Source organism: Macrotis lagotis, chromosome 4 (assembly GCF_037893015.1).
Source record: "Macrotis lagotis isolate mMagLag1 chromosome 4, bilby.v1.9.chrom.fasta, whole genome shotgun sequence".
Lineage (NCBI taxonomy): Eukaryota > Metazoa > Chordata > Mammalia > Peramelemorphia > Peramelidae > Macrotis > Macrotis lagotis.
This window is the reverse complement of record NC_133661.1, coordinates 234,574,860-234,595,864: the sequence shown is the minus strand read 5'-3', so window position 1 is coordinate 234,595,864 and position 21,005 is coordinate 234,574,860. Positions and strand designations below refer to the sequence as shown.

Genomic DNA, 21,005 nt, shown 5'->3' with positions numbered 1-21,005 from the left:
GTCTCTGTCTCTCTGTCTCTCTCTCTCTCACTCCCTCACATAGACACACAGACACACAGACACACAAACATGCACATGTGCACACATGGACTATATTCAGGAAACTTGAAATAAAAGAACCAAATTTTCACTGGAGTCCAAAGGGAGAGTTCATTGAATCATGTTAAATGGATGACTAGTAACGTTTTCTGGGAAATAATGCTGTCTGATCTCCCACTGTTAGGGAGCTGCACACTTACCTCTCAGAAGTTTGGTTAATGTGGTCACATCCCATAAAGTCATCACTCTCTAAGGTCAGCAGATATGCAGTTGAAAAGGTCAAAATGTCTTCTTGCCAAAGCCTTTCAAGAAAAAATAAATAAATAGACATACATAATCAACTTAGAGATAAGGGAAGAAGAATAAGAAGAGAACCAGTTTTGGACAAAGGATTTCAAAGAAACAAGTCCTGTCTTATTTAGGCCATTGAATTCAATCTCTCTCTCTCTCTCTCTCTCTCTCTCTCTCTCTCTCTCTCTCTCTCTCTCTCTCTCTCTCTCCCCCTTCCCAATGCTACTTGCTTTCCCAATCAAACACTTCAGAAAAATTTCATTGATCATCAAAAAAATAATCAATTTACAAAATGAAAAACAAGCTGCTATTGACAAGACATTTAATTAATTTTCCCAATCAGCATTTTTCCCTCTTTATCACACATACAAGCTATCAGTCTAATGGGAATTATGTGATAAATTCATAAGATTCGACCATCTGGCCAGTTCAGTCTAACCATTAAGTCAAGATGAAAATACAGGTCTGACTTTAGATATCTGCTATGTATAATTTAATATTTATTTACTATTTCCTCTCACCACCTCTTATCTCATAATCACAAGTTATTTTATCAACATTAACTCTTTAATTCCCAAATCATACTTGTAAAGAATTAGGGTCATTACTTAGACTCACAAATGTCTGTTGATTTCTCTTTACTCACCAGAAGGCAAATAAGAAATCTGTCCTAAAGATTGCACAAACAGACATCCTAAAAGTATTTTGATAAAAGTGGTAAAAGAACTAGCTTAGGTGTGAGTTCCAGGTCACTCATTTACAAGTCACTATTGGACAAGTCAAATTAAATTAAGTCAATAATCTTTCATTACGTACTTAAAATGTACCAAGCAATATAAATCTTGAAATATAAATGCAAACAGGAAGGAATCTTACATTCTACATGACACTGAGGGAAGACACTACATAAAAGAAAGCTAAAAGGAAGCATGGTGAGAAAGTCTGGAGAACTGGAGAGGAATGAAGACATGGCTGACCTGGAAAGGCTCCTTGAATGGGAGAGCCAGGGAGAAAGAAGCCCATTAAAGAGAGAGAGGCTAAAGGGGTACAGGTTATTTCAAATGGGTGAAACCCAAGGATAGGATTAGTTAGTAGAATGATGAAGTTTCTACTGAATGATAGAGAAAGTCTAGGTCACTCAACTGTCATGAACTTAGTTTTCTTAGGGAAGTGGTCATCTATTTTCTTGCAAAGAGGTATCTTCTATTTCAAGGGGTTAACTATTTCAATCAGTGACAAGTTCATTTCTTGGGAAGTCTGGTCTCTAATTAGGAGGATTAACCTCCCATTTTCCACTCACTCTCTCTCTCTAACAAACCCCCATACAATAGTTATGGACCAGCCTATGGAGTTACCCCAAAAGGGTAAAGTAAAAGTATGCTCAGTGTACAACATTAATTTAGTATAGGACAGGTAATTTAATCCTATACCAAAGGAAGGAATGATAAAGAGAGAAGAATAACAACTCATATTAAAAAAATTAACAATATTAGGAGGATTCATCTAAGCCCATTGGATAGAACACTGAGTTTGGAATCAGGAAAACCAATTCCCATGAGTTCAAATCCCATTTAGAAACTTTCTAGTTGTGTATCCCTGGGCAAATAATTTAACCATATTTGCCTCAGAAGGAAATAGCAAATCACTCCAGTATCTTTGTCAAAATAACTCCAAATGGGGTCACAAAGAGTGACTCAACATGACTCAGTAACAAAAAAAAAAAAAACAACTTAAAACAACAGCTGTGATTGAGAAGAAGGTTAATATTGTAGTCCTCAGCAGAACATAAAGCACTCCTAATCTGAAGTACTCCTGATTATTTTGTCATATTTTCCTTCAGCACTGACCACTGTCTATTCACTTCTTCTACTTCTCTGCAGACCAAATAGTCAAGCTGAGCCAAACCAAGAATCAAAATCTTGAATGTAGAAGTTTTTCATGATATTAGATATGACTTTTATGGAGAAATTGCTGCTGTTGCTGCTGCTGCTGCTGACATCCTCATAGACCATCAGACTTTTTGAAATACATGAAGTCAATGCCTGGACAAGTCCATCTCTAATTTGTAGCTAAGTCACCTGCACAAGGAAGAAACCAGTAAAAAGGCAACTCAGATCTGCTTAGGTCTGTCTATCAGAACATGGGTTCCCCATGGAATGCAAAGGAATGGGACCGGCTGCATCTCCCTCACACAGCTCTCAGGAGGCAACTCCAAGAAAACCCCATGTTTCAAAGCTGGGGAGGGGGGCAGGGCAGGAGGGGAGAGAGACAGAGAGAGAGAGAGAGACAAGGAGAGACAGAGACAGACAGACAGACAGAGACAAAGACAGACAGAGAGAGAGAGAGAGAGAGAGAGAGAGAGAGACAGAGAGAGGGGAGGGAGAAGGAGAGAGTTGTGGACCAATCCTTTTGTATACTCACTGAGTTCTGGCTCAGTAGCCATTTAGGGAATTCTACAAAATTTCTCAACTGCTGTAGGCTTCCCTATTTGGAAACAGGTTGGTATGGCAGATAGAGAATAGGACTGACTCAAAAGGCCTTGGTCCGGGGTTCTGGCATTTCTACTTAACTAATCATGCCAATTAAATGAACTTCCAATGACCTCTGTTTCATCACCAGTGAAATGGGAATACATTTTTTTTTAACATAAATCATACTATAACCAGGGAAGCAAGCAAGGAATGTGTGCTCATGCTCTATAATGACCCAAATAAAAGCGCAAATTTGAGGTTGCTCCATGATATTGTTGCAAATGAATCATTTAAAACAGAAGTGACAGATTTAGAGACAGAAGTGACAATAGAGGTAATTTAGTTCAGCAGATAAAGACACTGAGACTGCTCAAGGTGAAATGAATTGTACAAAAGTAACACAGGAATTAAATAGTCAAGTCAGTATTTGAACCCAGTCCCTCTGACTTCAAACCTGGTGATCTGTCCATTATACCAGCACACTTTATAGGGCAATAATGCAGAAAAATGACTTCAATACTAAAATGGTCCGTAATTTTTATCTAGGTGACTCCTCTTCTCACTAGTGAAGATATCTACCTCTAGTAGATAGACTTTCAGGAGCTGAAATGGTCAACTCATAAAGCAATGCCTGTTATAAAACAAAATGCTTTAATAATATCAGCTATAGTATATAATACTAGCTCAGATTAAATAAAATAACATCAACAACAATGAGAGGACGGATAGGAAATAGAGAAAGAAAGAGAAGGAGGAGATAGTGAAACAGAAAGAAAGGAAGGGAGAGAAAGAGATTAAAAAGGGAGGAACAGAGAGAGAGAGACAGAGACAGAGACAGATTGAATTTTTATATCTGTTTGCTTTGGAGTCTTCTGACAATAGCCCAGGAATTTGTACACCCATTTTTCCATCCTGGAACTGTGATTCACTCAGATTTCCCATGGGTTCAGTCACTGTCATTTGTCACAGAAAAGAAAGCCTATTGCCACTCATTTAAACTGCATATCATTTTTTGATATTTTTTCCTTATCTGGCTGACTGCCCAAAGCTACATAGCAGGTGCTGTCTTAGGAATGTCACCATCTAATAAAAGTATTGTAACATAACACAGAGCCAATAAAATGCTCCTAGTATGCACTTTGTTTTTCCTGACAATAGTATTCCCTAATAAGACAGTGTATCAAAAGTCAAGGCAGGAGAAGAACCATATAAACAGTTTTGTTTTATTTTTTTTTTCCATGAAATACTTGTTGAAGTCTTACTTGAACAATATACCAATGTCACAGTTGAAAGGTTACAGGTTCTGGAGGCAGATGACCGGGGTCTAAATCTGACTTTTTGGTACTGACTTCATGTGTATAATCTTGGTCAATTCACTAAACTTCCCTGGATTTCAACTTTGTCCTCTGTGAAATGAGGAGCTTGGACTACATGACTTCTGAGGTCCCTTTCTCTTTCATTTACAAACTATCCACTTTTTCTCTTTTCAGTCTTCTCACACATTCTTGTCTTCCACAAACTCTTTGATCTGGTCTTCTTGCTCCTCATGTAATAGTCTATTTTCTGACCTCCCCCCAAGATTTCCTCTACCACATTCCTAGAATGCCTCTGCTCTCTCACCTTTGTCTCATGGCTTTCTTGTCCTCCTTCTTTAACAATGAGACCTTCCCTAACTTTTTTTCCCACTGTCCTATTAACTACTAATACCTTATCTCTGAGATTGCCCCTCCATTTCCTCTGCATAAATGTCTGTGTGCGTTCTCCTCTGTTGGAACATGAGCTTCTCCAGGGTTAGATCATCTTTTTACCTTAGTTTATATCGTCAGGTCCACATAACAGGTGCTCAAATGATTTCAAGATTTGGATTTGTGATACTGAATTACAGAAACCAGGGGAAAAGAAAGAAAAAAAAGACAAGCTAATCTCCTTCAATTAACCTAACATTCAGTGAAATGAGTTGTAATGGCCTTTTAGTAAGTTTTTCTTGGAACACTTGTCTTCACAGGGAGAGACTTGAGAAGAGAATGAAGGGAAAGGGCTTTGAGGGGTAAATGGGTTGATGTACCTGTGAGCAGGGAAATTAAATCATGTGGATTGCAGGAATCAACAGCTATTCTCAGAAGATTTTTAGATTAGATTCTATTCTGAGTTTTTGAATTCAAGTAGCAGACCCTCTATTTGTCAGAGCCCTGCCTCTCAGAACTACAATGCAATTCATGATTTCAGACAGCTCTCATTGGGGCCATGATTTAAGTAGTGCATGGTGAAAGACCCAAATATATAAAAATGAATTGAAATGTCTGCCAAGTAATAGATTACTACTTTACTCAAGCTGCATTTTAGTGGATGGAATACCACAGCCAAATTTTTCAGTTCTTAAATACAAATGGGAGAACAATGGGAATTAAAAAAAAAATTCAACTATGTTGCTAGAACTTTTCTTTCATTTCTGGGTGATTAAGAATGCTAAAATCAGTCATTTAATCAATAAAAGTTGAAATGTTTAGTAAGACCCAGGCACAGGATTAGACATTAAGGATGCAAAGATAGATAAATCAACCCTCAAGATGTTTGCATTCTACTGTAGAATATTTACAATCTACAAACAAAAAAAATGAACACATATAAATTAAATATATGCCAAATGTCTTCAAAATAAACACAGTATTGTAATAAGGAGAGAATTAGTATCTCCAGGAAAAAGGAAAATGATTTATGTAGGAGATAGCGTTTGAGCTGACTTTGATGAAACAGGGATTCTAAGAGGCTAACTTAAGTAGAAACTATATTCCAGGCAGGAGCAAGAACCTGAATGATCCATGAAAACAAAAGATGGTATATTGCCTATGATAAGCCTTGCTTCTCTGCGTCTCTGATTGTGGAAAATGGCACCATAAACTCCAAACCTCCATTTAAGGGGAGACCGCACATAAGGCATCTTCTCATTTTTCACCTGGCTGCTACTTCAGGACTTATTTCTCCAACATGTTTTACCCTTTGATTTTTAGCTTTCTTCTGTGTTGTTCATTCTTTCTTTTGAACTATGTTCCTGATTGAAAGAATTTTGTTTGGGAGAATGCATTGTACCACAATATCTGAAGTAAGTACTTAACAAGTGTGTATTAATGACAATAATCTAAAGCCATCAAAATAAGTTTCACTTTTAGAAATATTCAAATAATTTGCTATTGTTCAGTTTTTTCAATTGTATCTGACTCTGTGACTCCATTTGGGGTATTCTTGGAAAAGATACTGGAGTGGTTTGATGTTTTCTTCTCCAGCTCATTTTACAGATGAGGAAACTAAGGCAAGCAAGGTGAAGTGTCTTGCCCAGCAACACACAGCTAGCTAGGAAATGTTTGAGACCATATATGAACTCAGAAAAATGAGTCTTTCTGACTACAGACTCAGTACACATTACATTGTTTACTTCAAGTCAAGTATATCTCATCAAATCATACTTCTCCACAAACATAATATGCTAAAAATTTGTGTTTAAACAATATGGAAAGGTAGATATTAATTCTGTCAACAATTCTGCTACTTTAACACCATATTAGCTTCATGGATTTTGAGTAAGAAGGGAGTTTAGAATTTGAGTTGAACACATTCATGTTACAGAAAAGAAAAGTAATAATCAGAAAAATTAATAGGCTTACCCAGAGTCATACAGGTAAAGAATGAGAGAACTAGGACTCAACATCTGATCCTCTGGCCCCAAATAAAATGCTTTGTTGGCTGTAACCTGTTCCAATATTAAATCTGAAACCAATTAACTGGCCACTTCTCTTTTTTCATTAAGTGAATTAGTTATTTTATGATCATATTTTCCTTTCATTTTGAAAATCATAAGCAAATTTCCTTTATGTGCATACTATTTTTTAAATAGTATCTCATATTTACCTAGGTCTTTGAAGTCTGAAAATAATTTTTCTCACAATAACCTCTTAGGAAGTTTATACAGATATTATCACCATTTCCCTGATGAAGAAACTGAAGCACAAGGATTTATCTACATTTAGAGTGCTAGTGTCACAGATATTATGCTTAGTGTCCACTATATAGAGCTATATTTTCTTTTTCTTCTAAGAATAATAGACAACAAAAAGAAACATTATTTAAATCTAGGGTTGTTTGTCTTCCTGGAAATTGAAATAATATCAGAAATGCATCTCTTCATTTATTAAATAACTGTTTATGTGAAGAACTCTGCATTAGGTACTGATAGAAATATAAAGTTTATTAAGACATGATTCCTGCCTCCAAGGGGCTTATAATCTGGGGGAAAGGATAGATTGCTTTTTTTGTGAAGCTCTGGGACAAAAGGTCTTGAAGTTCTAGGCTTATTTTGAGGGGAGATGGTGGTTGAGGGAGAAGCAGTGGTTTGATCTGCTTTGCCACCCCAGTCTCTCCATCAGGGTACTTTCCTGCTCCAATATAATATTGTTTGACTATATTTCATAGCAACAGTGGGTAGAGACTATTATGGTATATGTTTAGAATTGCAGTTTGGCATAACATTTTAAAGGTCTTTGAGTATTGATCAAAGGAGAATTATACAAGGTAAGCAATAGGAAACTATTGGCAGGTTTTGTTCAGAGGTATGAAAGATTATCATTGATGTTAAGTGAAGGATGGATTGATGTGGTAAAGGGAAATAGTTTTGCAAAATATCCCAGAGCAAACATCTATTTCATTTCTGAAAAAAATATTCCCTTTCAGGAAGAAACTCTTTGAAGAATAAAAAATAAAAATAAAAATAAAATTTTAAATAGCATGTTAACAAAACCAACAAATATGTTAAGTAAATCTGACTCTATAAACAGTATTCCATTCCCATAGTTCCTCCAACTCCTGTGAAGAATGAAGAGAGATCTATCTCCATACAGAGATGAGGCAATATGAAATGTTAAAGATAACATCAAAATTTTAAACATGGAAATCAATGAATGGTAGAGCCATAGAGAGAAATAATTAAATCAGAAGGAATGATAATGATTCGAGAATAAGTTTAAATCCTTTCTTGATCATGTTGAGATTCATCTTCTGATGGGCCATTTAGAGAGAACTAATTTATAGAGATGGAGGCTGAAAAAAGAGATCAGATCTAACAATACAAATCTATGATATAAAATACAAAGCTGTGTGAGGAATCACAGTGGAAATAATAATAATTAATAATTAATAATAATAATAATAGTCATTCATTTTCAAAGAAGACCACGGGAATGTCATGACAAGCACATGAGAATTGGATTTGAGTAATGGTGATACTATGCTAAGTCATCAACCTCATTTTCTCCTCCAGAGTCATCTGAATCCAGTGGTCAGATATGAATCAGGATGCCTGGAGATGGTCCTAGATGTGAGGCAATCAGGCTTAAGTGACTTGCCCAAGGTAACTTAGGCCATTTAGAGTCAAACTAGTAAGAATAGTGTCTCTGCCACCAGATTTGAACTCCTGTCCTCCTGACTCCAAGGTCAGTGCTCGATCCACAGTATCACTTATCTTCCCTTTCATAGTGAAACGATTAATAGAGAAATGAATGAGTGAAGTTTTAGAATATGAAATAAGTGAACACAAATTATTAACACTTAAATTTATTACAAAGTCTAGCAGAAAAAGAAATTTGAAATAGCTATAGACAATATAAAATATTTGACAGTCTCCCTACCAAGACATACCAAGGAATTATATGACTACTATTACAAAACACTTTTCACACAAATGAAGTCAGTTCTAAATAACTGGAAAAATATCAATTGCTCATGGGTGGACTGAGAATATAATAAAGAAGAAAACTCTGCTTAAATTAAATTACTTATTCAATTAAATTTTCAAAAATTATTTTATAGAGTTAGATAAATAATAACAAAATTCATCTGGAAGAACAAAAGGTTGAGAATATCAATGGAATTAATGAAAACAAATGAGAAAGTAGATGATCTAGCTGAAAGAGATTTCAAATTGTATTACAAAATGGTAATCATCAAAATTATTTGGTACTGGCCAAGGGAGTGATAGATCAATGAAATAAATTAGGTACTCAAGACTCAGTAATATGCGACCATAATAATCTAGAGTTTTAAAAACACAAAGACCTCAGTTTTTTTGGAACAAGTATTCACTCTAACAAAAATTGCTGGGAAAACCAGAATGCAATTTGGCAAAAACTAGGGATAGATCAATATTTCCCATTATATTATGTTCAAAATAGATACATGATTTAGACAAAAAGAATGATATCATAAGCAAATTTGTAGAGCATAGAATATTTTACCTGTCTATAGATCTATATATATGGACTAGGGAAAATTTTATGACCAAACAAGAGATAAATAACATTATTAGATTTTAAAATGGATATTTGGGATTATATTATATTAAAGAGATGGATGAATGGATGGATGGATGGATGGATGGATGGATGGATGGATGGATGGATGGATAAATGGATGGATGGATGAATAGTATATACCTTAGAGCTACTTCTACAATTCTCAGGGTTCAATACCCATGTAAGTAATTAAATCTTAAATGCTACATATTTTCTTAGAATCTAGGAGTAGCTGTGAGGGAATGTGGAATGGTTAAATAATGCTATAGCTTACAAATACCAATAAGTATGCTTTTACCAATGATTATTAGTAATTAGGTCAGTCATACTAGCTTAATTCATTTTTACAATTTACTAAAAATAATACATAGTAAGATTATTTGGTATAAAACATCCCTTCAAAAAACAAGCAAAAGTAACAAGTCTGTAACACACTTTCCCAAAATTACATGCAGTATCTGGCAGATAGTTTACTCATGTTAAGGGTAAATCATAACATTTGATTGCTGTCAGTCCTTTCTTTCATTTGTAACTTTTCTATTAGGCTCTTTGTATTATCTTGAAGCTGCCTTTTCTCAGTATGCCTAGTTTCTTCTTGCATCTTCAGTCATCCTAATCTATATTTTTCCACTGGACTCAGATGACTCTGGAGGAGAGAATGAAATTGATGACGTTGCACAGACCTCCCTCACTTAAATGTAATTCACCTGCATGTCATGGCATCTCTGATATCATGGTTCTCTTTGAGAATGAAAGAAAAGCAACAACAACAAAAATAATTTTATTCTAGAGCTCAACTGTAGAATTTTTCCAGGTTGGTGGATTTTTTAAATCCCTAGTTCTAAGGGAGTTCTTTGGTTTAATATAACTTCAACAGTATAGTCAATCTCCTTAACCAATCCAAATGAAAGTCAATGTCGTTTTTATTTCACTTTTTCAATGGCTTTCAAAAAAGTCTAAGTTGATCAAGGATATTTAGCCCTAATTACAGGTTATCATTGATTGCTTGATATTTAGGCATATTTTCAGCTAGATAGTTATGATAAACTGGTTGTTCTCACCTAACAAGGATATCAAAGTATAATATCTTTTCACTTCATGTGGATGTGAGGTAATTGCTTGAATCAAGGGACCCTGACATGAACCCATTCACCTTATCATTTTGTTTCTATTCAAAAGACTTTTAAAGTCTTTTGTCAAATTGTATTTCTAATCTTATGTAATGAATGAGTGAATAAAATAAAATGAAATTCATACATATTGATTTTTTTCTCTTATTAAGTTCCAGGCACTGTGTTAACCACTCAAGATAGAAACACAGTCCCTAACCCTCAATGAACCTGAATGAAATTTTCAATGAAAACATATTTGTAAATTAATATGTATTGGAAATAAAAATTAAATAAGCCAAATCTAAATGTCACACTTTTGTCAAGTCAGGCTCAAAAGTGTGGGAGGGGTTGGAAGAAAACAGCTCTTTCCAAACTTTTGGAGTTCTAATTTTCATTTCCAGAATGAATCTTAAGATTGGGGATTTCTTTTTCCTAATAGGTTATGATGACCTATTTATAAGCATAAAGGCATATGGAAAAAAGAATCTTTGGACATCAAAGAATCTATAAACAGGATTATATCCAGTGTAATCTCCATCATATTAAATACCTTCAAACAAGTGACATTTTTAATTGTAGGCTAGATATATTTTGTTTTCCGTTGGAAAAACTGGATACTTCTCTTTGTTCTGTTTTCCCATGAAGACTAATCAAGAAACAGATACAAACCAAGGAAGTACATTAAGCAGGATAAACTTTAAAATATGCCTGAGTCCATGAATAGAGGGAATATGTTTGTGAAGAAGAGCTAGTTCTTTATTTTTCTTTAAACATGTGCAGAGTGTCTGGTGAACCTGAAGAATGAAACACTAGTTCTTATGTGCAGTTTTTGAGTTTGGACACTGGCCTGAATTTCAGCAACTTATCTTCCCAAACTTCTTAGGCCTAAAAAACTGGGCGTTATATCCCAGGATGACAGCTTTTCTCATGAGAGCGTTGGTACTTTCAGATTCTGGTTGGACTGGAAATACCACAAAAACAGCTTTCCTTCTGGTATTTTGGCACTTCCGCCATTGGGACCAGATGGGACACAGAAGTGCAGAGGAAGCATTGCATATGAATAATGATCAATTTTTTAAAAAAGTTAGCCAGTCTTTTCCTAACTTTAGTTTTGTTTTAATCTCTGGTTTTAAGGTAGGTTCGTGCCAGTTTCTAAGTATTCTCTGAGTAATTTAGCCATTCAGGATAAGGATGAACAGGAAAGTAGTGCTTTGAGATAGTTTATCTCCTAGATCATTATGCTTGAATTGAAGACAAGTTCTATTACTGGATAATTTGCCACAAGCTTTTGGAAGCCTGCGGAGCCTCTTGGGCCAAGAGGCAAAAACTGCGAAGGGAGAGATGGTTGCTAACTAGATGATATACACTGTCAATGTGGGAAAGACTTCAATTCATGCATTAATTACATTTGGCAATCAAATTTAAACATTCAGAGAGTGATATCCACTTCATACATTAGGAACAACATGTGGGTTGATATAAAAGAGAGGATTAATAATACTTACATCAGCATGAGGATGTGTTGTTTCCTGGGACAGTTAGAAAAAAATAATTCCTCACTTTTCTTATTCTATTTTTATATCACCTTTCTTTATACCTGACTAGGGAAAGGAAAGGGTATGGTGTCTCCAAAAGTCACAGCCTTGGCAGGGCTTTGCCCAACAGAAGGTAACTACTCTACATTCAGTGAATACAGTAAGAATCCTACATGTAATTCGAAAGATGCTAAGAGGAGTGCATTAAACCTTTCCTTCTATCTCTATATTTACCTCTCTACTATGAATTCAGCTTTAAATATGAGATCATATCAACTACAGCTAAGAAGAAAGACACAGACCCATGTGCTATGAATGAGGGATGCTTTGCTCAGCCTCCTAAATATACACAGAAGTGCCTCAATAATATTTGGTGAATATTTGCTGAATTAATTAATACTGACAATGGCTCCTATCAATGATATCTCCCATTAACAAAAGTTCACTTTGAGCAGAATTGGGCTCTTATTATAGTGTATTCCCGAGCTCTATGGAGAAAAACTATTTGAACATGGCAAGGTATTATTGTTACTATAGGAATAAGACCTTTTTTGATAAAAGTTATTGTTCTGAAAAGTCTTAAATGCTACATTAAGTGTCATTACAATTTGTGCAAAATCAATCAATACCCATTAATTAAGCACCTATTATTTGCCAGTCACTATTAGCTACAAAGGACTATAAGCGGAAAAAAAAAAAAACTTTTTTGTACTTAAATAGTTTTTTTCTCTTTTAAATTCTGATTATCATTGGAAATTTGATTTGCTCTATTTTGGACCTGGATTGGTTTGTATCTCCTTGTACTTCCTAATGGATAGCTTATCAAATTAATGTTGAACTTAGAGCAGAGCCCTGATCTGCATAGAATTTCTGAACTCATGAGATCTACCAGTCAAAAATTTCCCTTTATCCTGGAATTACATATGAGTTCCCTTTATTTAATAATTAACATGGAAAAGGAGAAGAAAAGGGAGGAGGAGGAGAAGGAGGAGGAAGAAAAATCCTTTTTAGATAACACATTAAAGATTTTTTTAATTTCAAAAAAAAATTCATTTATTATCTAACCTAATCTTCACAACAGTCTTGTGAGATAGTTTTTATTATCACTATGTTTTTTGCTGAGGAAACTAAGACTCAAATAAATAAAATAAAGTAAGTTGCCAAAAGTTAAAGCACACATACTTACACAGACACACACACACACACAGACACACACACATGCACACACACACACACACACACACACAGACAAAAAAAAACAGACTAGTAGGTATCTGGCATAGGTTATGAACACAGGCCCAGGAATGGAACTGTACAAAGAGGCTAGCAGTTAGAAGTCCAACAGTCTCATTTGACCCATTTCCTTTACTTTTTTTTCTTAAACATAAATCTTTTGAATCTGCTTAATAGATTAAAATTTAAGCTTAATATCCTGCCTCAGTCCAATTCTCCCTAACAGTAGGCAAAAAAAGAGGGTAAAGGGGTCAATAATTAAATGGAAACCAAATTTAATGTGAGATAAAACAAGATGACAGGCAGAATTATAAAATGAGTAATCTGTATATGTATGTACATATGAAAGCATACATAACATCTGAATTTAGAAACTGTGATTAAAAAGCAATTAAAATTCTCTTTCACAAATGGTCCTCTCAATAGGTGCTTCCTTGAAATATATTCAACTAGAGACTATTTTATTTAGTACAGGAACTGATAGAATATGACAATGATATTCTGTATTCTTCTTTGATTGAGTTTCCATTGGTAACTAGGAATAGTGAATACAAAAACACCACTAACTCAAATCAAATATTTCATTATATTGCCAAAAGCATAGTTTTAAAAAAGCCTCCCCTAAGAAATTATTTAAATTCGGGGTGATCTTTGATGCTTTCCCTATGTTGGGCCTTCGTAAAGTTTTAGTCACTTAACATACCTTGAAATGTTCAGAAAGTAAGTGGATTTCTATTATTAAGAAAATTGGCAAAAAGCTAGAAAGTAAAAGCAATCTTAAGTTAGGCCTCCAAAGAAGAGGGAATTACTGGGATGCTTCCTTGTGGTAATCTTTGCTGAGACAACAGAGAGCATTAATTAACAGAGGTTGCTCACCAAGAGAAAGAATGCCTAGAGGGGAAAAAATTCACTTTGAAGACAGAATTTTACATCACAAAAAAATAACAAAGAGAGTATTGCTAATGTTCCAAGATATATCAGTGGTACATTCCCTACTACCACAAGGAATTAAATGCTTATTCAGAAAATCTTCCTTTCCCTTATATAATGTTGGGTTGTTATCAACAATATGAGAATTTTTTTATCCCAACAGAAAAGCATAATTTAATTTATCTGATATTTTAATATGTACTGTTTAATCATCAACTGCATAGCTATAGAAAAAAACAGTTTTAATTGGTTTTCTTTCTTTGAATAGTGGAGAAGTGTCTTCTCTCTGATTTTTTTATATGAAATGAGACCCCTGTTGTGAAAATTCCTTCTGCTAATATTGATCAATAATATATCTATAAAATATACACTTAGAAAGCTGTCTTTGGTACAAAAAGATTGTTTTTCCATGAGTACACACCTAGAATGTATAAGGAAAAGAGCTTAAAATAAAGTCTTCTTCACCATAAGTTTAATCTAATATCTACTAAGCCTTTTGCATCATTCTAGAGTTTACTGCTATGAACTCAAAACAAATTCTTTCAAAGTACCAAGATACCAAGTACCAAATATGAAGAAGAAGAAGAAGAAGAAGAAGAGAAATATTCTTTTTCCTGCCATCTTTTTTCCCAAGAAGATAGAAAAGAATTTCAGAGGTCAACACAAAAACATGCATACATACCTGAGGGCTTTTGTTTAGACTGAGATTGAAGTTGAAAATACTTTCTACTGTCCTGGGTCAAGGCAGATCTAAAAGGCTATTGTTACTAAAATACCCTCAAACTGTTTCACATGTAAGGCTTTTTCCACATGGAATTGGCCTCCATGGAACACAGGAAGAGTTTTGCTTATCAACTTGTATATTAGAAACTGGGGAGTTTTAAGAATTACTTTTCATGAAGATTTCTTTTTTTTTCTTGTAGAGGAAATACACTTACACATTTTGAGACAATTTACATATTATCTTCCCTTGGAGGTCAATTGATGGACTGTATTAATCCACTCAATAATAAAAAAGCACAATTTCAGTTTGAAGGTCCAACCTGTACCTAATCAACATCCTGACAAGTTGTCACTAAATCCTTTCTCAAGTATCTCAAGATGGGAAACTCATTACCACCTTAGGCAGGCATCTGCACATTTTCCTCTAATATTAGGAATTTGGATAATTTTAAACAGTCAAAGACAAAAACTACATGTAAGATTGATATTACAAAAGCAGCTTACAGAGTAACTTCACTTATCCAGTACAAGGACTCACCTCAAGGTTTTCTCTTTTAGTTACTCACATATGGTGGAGAAGTTTGGAGTCAAAGCAAAACAAAATATGAGCAATATTCTGTTTTTCAGTTGCTCACATGCCTATGAAAAACAGAAGAACTTTGGATTTAATAAAGGGAATTCTGAACTCAAGAACTATTTTGTGATTATTGGCAAGTATGATTCAGCCAGAAAGATGAGATTTTTTTGGTTAGTCTTTTTTAACTGCAATAATGTGTCCATAGGTGATGATCCATGTTGAACCAGGAACTGTTTGAAAGTAATAGATTAAAATATTAGAGCTCTTCATAACTTTCAGTTTTCAACATTATGGTGAGTGCAAGAGAAAAAGGCTTCAGTCACTGAAAGTAAGACTGTAGCATTCTGTATTACCTATTATGGGAGGGGGCAATCAATGGGTGAAAAAAAGGTGGTACCTCTTCCCTCTCTTTCTCTGCCTTGTCACTTCTGAGGAGGAACAGAAGGTAGGTACTTCTCTGGAGGTGAAGAACCTACTGCTCAGAAGAGAAGGAGGAGGAGGAGGAGAAGAAGGAAAGAAGAAAAGGAAAGAAGAAAGAAGAAGAAGAAGTAGAAGAAAGGAAATATTCTTTTTCCTGCCACCTTTTCCCCCCAAGAAGAAAGAAAAGAATTTCAGAGGTCAACACAAAACCATGCACACACACCTGAGGGTTTTTGTTGAGACTTAAGTTGAAAATACTTAAGACAACAGTTGTCATTAAGGAGTAGGGTTAAGCCCAGGAGAAACAGAGGATAAGCCCAGAATAGTGTAGGAAGAGTAGTAACACAGTTTGAACTCAGAAGCTATATCCTGTGAAAAGCTACTCCCACACAATAGCCACAGGGCCACTTGTCCAACAGAGATGCTATAGAATCAGTGAACTTTGAATAAATGGTTTCTGAGACAGAAAAAATAAAAAGACATCAAAGCCTTCAGTTTCTGAGCTGTCAGTTCCACTGGAAACATCTGTTACTCACACGTGTTTCTCATTACCCTGGTAGTTTAAGGTTGTGCCCATTCTTCCCCTAATATGCACTGGATGCATTGGTGGCAGAATCTTTCATCCCCTCTATCCAAGTTGTTTCCCAAGACCAATTGATTACACCTTTGCAACATTTCTCATCTATCTCCCCTTTTCTCTTATTGCCATTACTCTGCTGCCATCACCTCTTGCCATGACAACTACAACAGTCTTCTGGTGGATCTGCTTACTTCTCCTCTCCAATGAATTTTCCATTCAGTCACTAGACACTTCCTAAAGCATAGGTCCAGTTATATCACCCTTCTTCCCTACCCTGACCTCCGACACACACTAAGCAAACTTCAATGGCTTCCTATTACCTTGAGGAACAAATACAAAGTGCTCTGTTTAACATTCAAAACCCTTCATAATCTAGTTCTCTCCTATCTTTCCAGTTTTCTTACAGACTACTACCACTAGTTGATGACTACTAATAGTAGAGAGAATCATGCTGACCAAGTGATTGGTGACATGCTTTGCACAATTCTGTTTATTTTAGTGAAGAGTATGCTGGGTACAGCATCCTTTTCACTTGCCTTTACCAGAATCATTACATCCTGTGACTGATTGATAAGAAACAGGAACATTGGTTGATTCTGGGAGTCTCTTGGCATTGAATTGATTTCACTTTTCTTCTTCCCCAGCATGTGATATCTGGCAACAGAACACACAATCTGATTTATCCAAGCCTGTCTGTTGATGAACTAATGAACAGTATGACTTTTGATCTCAGACTTCCCTTTATTTCTCCTCCTGTATCAGCAAGGAACTACAACACACCACCAAAACCAAGCAATCTTTATCATATGATTTCTAGCAACAGAATTTCTAACAACCCAATATATGTACCCTGTTCTTTCTATAGACTGATCAGAAGTATGGACTTTGAGCTACTCATCAGTAGAAGATTGATTTTTAACACAAGGACAATGTCAGCTTGCCATTCATAGGGTTATACTGCTCTGCTATTAGTATATTTCCTGGCTCTCATTCTCATCATATACTAGTGGAACTATAAAGATGCCTTCCAAGGGTCAGTCCCTCTCTCTGGTGAAACCATTCCAGCCTTTCCCTTCACAAAGAAGAGAGACTTGTTCCTGGGGCTTCAAGCAGCTTCTCTGAGATCAGTTGAATCAACTACAGTGCCAGTCTCTGCAACTCTGGATTCGGGGATCTAAATCCAACTCCCTTTCCATCAGCTGAGCGTAACAGAGGTCATCACCTGTACCTTGAGAATGTTGCTCATCTATCTCTCAGGTCCGATGGGTCCATGGTCAACTACTATTCACATGGAACCTTTCTCCACTTCAGTCCTTGAAGTTCTCATTTGAATATCTGCTACTGTCACCAAGATCTGCCCAGGCTGTGGCATGCTCTTTGTTCCAGTGATACTGTCCTCCTGGATGTCCCAGGAAAAAAAAAAAAAAAGTTATTCCATTGCTCAGCTTCTGGACATTTTCTCTGTCTGTACCCCATGCCTGTAACACTTCCTTCTCTGCTAAGACTACTGATCTCTCTGAATTTCTTTAAGTTCCAGCTAAAATCCCACCTTCTACAGAAAGCCTTCCCCAACTCCTTTTAATGTCAACATCTTCCTTCTGTTAAATTCTCCCATTTATATGGCTTGCTTTGAAAATTGGTTTGCAAGTTGTCTCCACCATTACAGGAAAGGGACTGTCTTTTGCCTCTTTTTGTACTTCTAGTACTTAGTACAGAGTCTAGAAAATAATAGCCACTTAGTAAATGTTTTTTTTCAATGGATTTACAGTTGAAATGTTATGTGGTTGTTATTCCTACTTTACCCTTTTGTTTAGAAAATATTTGGATCAAAAGTAAATGGATTCATTTTGATTGATTTGATAAGAGTAAAAGTACCACTGTAGGCTGATGAACTATCTTCTGAAGAAGAATAATTCTCTACTCAAAATTACTCCAAGAACCCTGATATTAGTAAATTGTAGCAACCAACATCCTTTTGGAGAAACTTCCAACTTCCTGCTGGCATAACTAGTGATTGAAATGGGGAAAACAACACCAGAAAAAAAAAATTGAGCTTGATGATCTTAGAAAAACTTGGATAGGCAAAAATAATGAAGAGCAAAATGAGCAGAATCAAGAGAATATTGTGTATAGTAGTGGCAATATTATTTTAAGAACAATTTTGAATGACTAAATCATTTTGACTATTATAAATAACCAAATTAACTGCAAAGTAACTTTGAAGGAAGATGCCTTAAGTATCCAGAGAAAGAACTGAAATATAAAACTATGTATAGAATGATTTTATATATATTTGTATTTAATGATGACCATTTCTATGCTGGGGGAGGGAAAAAGGGAAAAGAAAGGGAAACTTACATGATAAGTTTTTTATATATTTAAAAAGGATTAGTACATTGTACATAGTAGATTTGAATTTTCATGTGTAATCATCTTTTTTTAATAGAACTGTGTTATAGAAATGCTTGTTTTATTCCATAAATTATAAAATAAACTAAACTGAAAAATGCTATGGGTAGGCAAGGTAAATTTAATGCCAGGGTAAGAATGATGGCAAAGCCAGGTTTGGAGTCACACACTTTTAACCCCTGCTATTCAAAAGGTTGAGATTGGTGAATCACTTAAGTTCATGAATTCTAGGCTGCTATAGGGCAAAAGTTGATTAGGTATATGCACTAACTCTATTACCAATATAGTATGGTTTAGAAGCAAGGGTCAGTAGGCTGCCGAAGAAGGGGTGAGCATTGGTACACGTTGAAAATAAAATACATTAAATTTTCTGTACTAATTAACTGTGGGTTCTAGCTAGCGATTATTCATTGCTTTTCTAGCCTAATTCAGATATGGAAACAGAGTCTTAAAAAATAAAATGAACAAAAAAATGGAGATGATAAGAACACCCGTCTCATTTGAAATCACTTATATTAAACTGAAATATTCTTTTCTTCAAACTCTACCACATTTACCTAGTTTTATATTCTCAGTACTACTAGAACAAGTAAAATGCTTCCTACAAAACTTCAACCACACAATATCTCAATTTAGGAAGTTATCTAAAATATATATCTAGTCTAGAGATTATTAATCAGGTGAAGTTAAAAAATATGTTTAATAAAATATAAATACAATTGATTTCCTTTGTAATCTCATATTATATTTTATGCATTTAAAATATAATTAATAAGGGATCCTTGCTGAAAGGATTTATGACTCAAAAGAGTTAAGCACATAACTCCTAATTCTATTCTAATCCATGAGTAAAATAGAATCCCTTCTGTAATATTTTGTTTTCTTTGTTTTTAGTTTGTTTAAGTAGAATTATAAAAATCTCACTTAGCAAAGACATCAGAGCTTCTAATGCAAAGCATACCTGACAATTATACTCTCTACAGTATTCCCAACAAATAAACATTTTCTACTTGGAGTCACCTTGAGAGTCCAGACAATGAAAGCTATTTACTAGCTTGTTCTCCATATCTTGCAATTAAAAGACTAGCTTGGGGTGTCTAGGTGGCATAGTGGATAAAGCACTGGCCTTGGAGTCAGGAGTACCTGGGTTCAAATCTGGACTCAGACACTTAATAATTACCTAGCTGCATGGCCTTGGGCAAGCCACTTAACCCCATTTGCCTTGCAAAAACCTAAAAAAAAAAAGACTAGCTACTATATCAATGGAATTTCCCTGATTTACCAATTTAATAATCCAGTCCAACAAAAAATGTTGAGGTTTAGGTTAATTTGGCAAAAATAACAAGAAGTAGGGGTAGCTAGGTGGTGCAGGGGTTAGAGCAACGGCCCTGGAGTCAGGAGTACCTGAGTTCAAATCCAGCTTCAGACACTTAATAACTACCTAGCTTTGTGGCCTTGGGCAAGCCACTTAAATCCATTGCCTAGCAAAAACTAAAAAAAATAAAAAAAAACCAAGAAGTAGAAAATATATATTTATATAGAGATTTCCAGTTTGCAACAACTTTATATGCATTATCTCATTATAACCCTATGTCAATTCTGTGAGGTCCTATAGGTACTGTTATAATATCTATTTTAGAGATGGAAAAAATAACTAAAGGTTCATAAGGATTAAACAACTTGTACTTTGCCAGAAGGATAAGATATTTTTGATTCTAAATTCAGTACATTTCCCATTTTTCTTCTCTGCTTCTCAATGTACATTTCTCCTTAACAAATATTTTTGACTCTCAATATTCATTGGTTTTCAAATACAAAAAAGTCATTCCTTTAATAATATGTTCTAGAATCTGAAGAAGATAATTTTTTGTCTCAGAAATGCAGACTAATATTTCCTTAAATTTAGTCCTGTGGCATTTCGCCATTCTCCATTATTCTTTAAACATCAACAATGGCATTTCATAGGCAATACTTATTTTTCTTACAAGGCATAAAAATAAAGAACTGGTCTCAGGGTAGGATAGATCTGGATTCAAAAACCAACTCTGGTATTTATTGCTATTTATTGATTCTAATTGATAGATGTAGTTTCTTAGTCTGATTCAGACTGCAAGGTCTCCTTGTTTAAACAGAGTGTTTTCATGCCAAATCAAAGCTGATGATGATGACAATAGAATGATGATATTGATGACCAATGATAAATCACTTGACAACCACTTTTTTGGATCCCTTGGGGATGAATTTGTAGCAATTGTGGTAGCTGACAATAAAATAAAAGACTTAGCATATGTTAGAAATTTTCTTAACTAGGCTCTATGCTATTTTCATCAAAAATGGGCCTGAGGGT

At 34.9% G+C, this 21,005-nt stretch overlaps 1 long non-coding RNA gene across 1 annotated transcript in view; it reads right to left on the bottom strand.

Annotated features, from left to right (window-relative positions):
• LOC141520336 (uncharacterized) overlaps window positions 1–21,005 on the bottom strand; it is a 230,386-nt gene that overhangs the window by 120,719 nt on the left and 88,662 nt on the right. The window contains exon 2 of the long non-coding RNA XR_012477587.1: window positions 240–341. This is a non-coding gene — a long non-coding RNA (uncharacterized LOC141520336). The remainder of the gene's footprint in view (window positions 1–239; window positions 342–21,005) is intronic.